We start from the raw sequence: 3,212 nt of genomic DNA, 5'->3' as shown, positions 1-3,212 counted from the left end.
ATTCGAATCCAGCACAGGTTTAAACCAATGATCATAAATGATTATCACGTGCTCAGCGGTGAGGGAAAATATCGTGAGGAAACCCACATTCCCGAGAAATGCATTTTCGGAGCTGTGTGACATAATCTGTATTGGGCTAGTTTTCCCTTCGCGAGTTGCAAGGTAAGGCAGGCAGTCGCGTCTGTAAAGAACCGGACCTGTCTAATCTTCAGGTTAGGTAAGCGGACCCTGTGAAAAAACGAGATAATGCTAGGGGGATTATGAAGCGATTTTTCGTCTTGAAATAATTAGAATAGAATAGAATAGAATAACTTTATTCCCAAAACAGTGCAGTACAATAGTAAAGAAGATAAAGATAAGTATACAAATCAAAAATACACTGCCAGGGAAATGGGACTGACTCAGCATGTTGTTGCGAAGGATAGTAGAAATACCACTCTTAGCAACACTGATATTCAGCCAGTACCAAAGTTACGCTTATAAATACTCTGAACTATCGTGCCAACAAAAAAGTGACGGGATTTGCTTACAATAAATAAGAAAATATAATTATGAAGAAAATATATGAATTAGGGGATTACGAAAAATATGAAAAGTATTAGTCAAAGGTAGATAGTTTGCCAAGGGGTTAAATCTAAATATTATATAAAAGGAGAAACTGACTGACTGACATATCAACGCACAGCCTAATCGGTTAAACGTAGGCACTTGAAATTTGGAAGGGACGCAGCTTAGGTACCGTAGAGGTGCACTAAGAAAGGAATTCCCGGAATTCCCACGGGAACGGGAATTAGTGGGAAAATCCTTCCACGCGGACGAAGTCGCGGGCAAAAGCTAGTTATACATAATAGATAGTGACAAATAAACAGATGTGTAAAATAAAGGCAATAGATAAACAGATAACGAGAGAGAATAATTATTAGGCCCTTTCTTATAAAAATAACTAAAAAAATAAAAATAAAATAAAATAATTTTATTTCAGACAGATGCCCATATTTGTTAGTATTACAAAAACTTAAAAAAACTATGTTAGTAGTGACAAAACAAAATTTAATTTAAATATTTGCCAGGCCCGCCTGATGCACTAGGCACATGCATATGTGCATGTACCCAGTGCATCATAAGCGGACAATCTGGCTTATCGCTAATTACCTTCAGGATGGTGTTAGCGCTGGCACGCACTCTATGCATAAGTGAGAAGACACGCTTGCTCAAGACTGCTTGAAAGCCATCCGTGTGAGCTTGCGCAAACATGCCCGACGCGCTACAAAAACGTGGCAGCCCCAACATCACCCTGAAGGCATTGTTAATAGCTTCCCTTATTATTTTTCTGGTCTTTCTTTTGCGTACTAAACTCAATAAAGCAGATTATTACAAAATAGTGTTGCCGCTCGATAGTGCCCTATCGATAGTTTTCGATCGAACTATCGATAGTTTACCAAAAAACGATAGTATCGATAATTAATCGATAGTATCGATACTATCGATAGTTTTTCATCTTTTAACTATCGATACTATCGATAGTATCGATACTATCGTTGCTTATCAATAGTATCGCCAAAAAAGAGCTATCGATACTATCGATAGGCCTATCGATTGGGTAGATGATTTTGGCTGTTTACTATCGATAGTAAAACTATCGATTTTTCGGCAACACTATTACAAAATAATGAGATGGAAAAGTCTGTTGATGTTTAATGAGGGATTTCTACGTTCACCAAAAACAATATAGATGGCGTTGTACAGCTTTAACGTGATAATTACCTATTTTCTCATTACTCGGGTAAGTATATAATTATTCCAAAATACAATGTAATGGCTGAAGAGTATATAAAAACGCTTAAACGTTGTACCGGGTGAGAGCCTTCAGCGCTCCCCATTTGTCCAAGTAGTTAATGCCATCTGCGGCAAATCTACAATAAGTCACGTCAAAAAAAAAAATATACATATATAAAAATAATTGTTGCTTGATATTTGGATCACAATAATAATGGGTGGAAGATGTAATTGTGCCTGGGTGTAATAAAAAGGGTCACCATTTGTATCCAAAAACAAAAAATGTTATCCATGAAATTAGAAGGTTAAACGAACGAAAATCTGTACGCGCTATCTATACGTATACTTTTTTTGAAGAACGTAGCCTAGAAAGTTCATTATAATTTATGTTACTATTATACATAATAATGTAAAAAATAAAAACATCTTAACAAAAAAAATATATATAAAAAAATCAAAAAAGGAAGTGGCCCATGAGGGGATCGAACCCGCGACCTTCGCGTTATTAGCACGACGCTCTAACCAACTGAGCTAATGGGCCGATGTTCAAGATGTCAAAAATAGCATACGTATTCAGAACGCGTCGAGTGTGTAGAATAAGATGACGTCACGGCTAAAGCGTGTTGACATTGTATACTCGAGCGGGACAAAAACGTCTTTATTATAAGGAGATTAGGTGCTTTTCGCTTTGTGTAGTACATTTTGCTCCTTTTATATCCTTTTATATTTTATGTTATTACATTTATATTACAATAACATAAAATATAAAAGGATCTTTAAGAAAGCAATAAGTATGGTTGTAATGGATTATTTAATATGATACAGGGGTTATGCTTGGTAGGTAAGTAGGATTTTGATTTGGTTAGGTAGGTACCTAGGTAGGTATATCGTTCTCATGGTATAAGAAGACCGGGCCTGTTTATCGGGCGTAACGAATACTGAGGGAGATGATTCACACCATGATTCTGAGTTGATATCAAGTGGAATTTCCTGTCGAAAAATGAATTCTTTTCCGTTCCATACCTTTGCGACGGGAAATTTCACTGGTCTGAATCAGCCCCCTCAGTATTCGTTACGATGTCACTAACATCCTGTATAATGGCAGAGGCGATCTCGAGCGAGTCTAATCGCACCGATTTTCGCGATACTGATATTCTAGCCCGTGACCTTGACGCATCAGACTGGGTGGATTGGGTAGTCTTGTAACCACTTATGGAGTGTCCAGGGTATGGTAATGGAGAAGACGTCTGCTAACAATGATGGTATTCCACAGGATGACGTCGAACACCCTTAAGGTGGAGAACTGCCCGTCGCACTGCACCACGCCCTCCGAGAGGAACGACCAGCACCTCGTCTCCGTCAAGGTCGGCTGTCTCCACATCAACCCGGCTACTACGTTAGTATTAATATTTTTATTTTAGTCTAATTTGCTTAAA

At 37.9% G+C, this 3,212-nt stretch overlaps 1 non-coding gene across 1 annotated transcript; it reads right to left on the bottom strand.

Annotated features, from left to right (window-relative positions):
* Window positions 1-2,243: 2,243 nt before the first annotated feature.
* Trnai-aau (transfer RNA isoleucine (anticodon AAU)) lies at window positions 2,244-2,317 on the bottom strand. The gene has a single exon. It is a non-coding gene; the product is annotated as a tRNA-Ile (tRNA).
* Between the last annotated feature and the right edge of the window lie 895 nt (window positions 2,318-3,212).

This window comes from Pectinophora gossypiella, chromosome 13 (genome assembly GCF_024362695.1).
Source record: "Pectinophora gossypiella chromosome 13, ilPecGoss1.1, whole genome shotgun sequence".
Lineage (NCBI taxonomy): Eukaryota > Metazoa > Arthropoda > Insecta > Lepidoptera > Gelechiidae > Pectinophora > Pectinophora gossypiella.
Note: the sequence above shows the minus strand (reverse complement) of the source record. Positions and strands in the feature narration are given on the sequence as shown.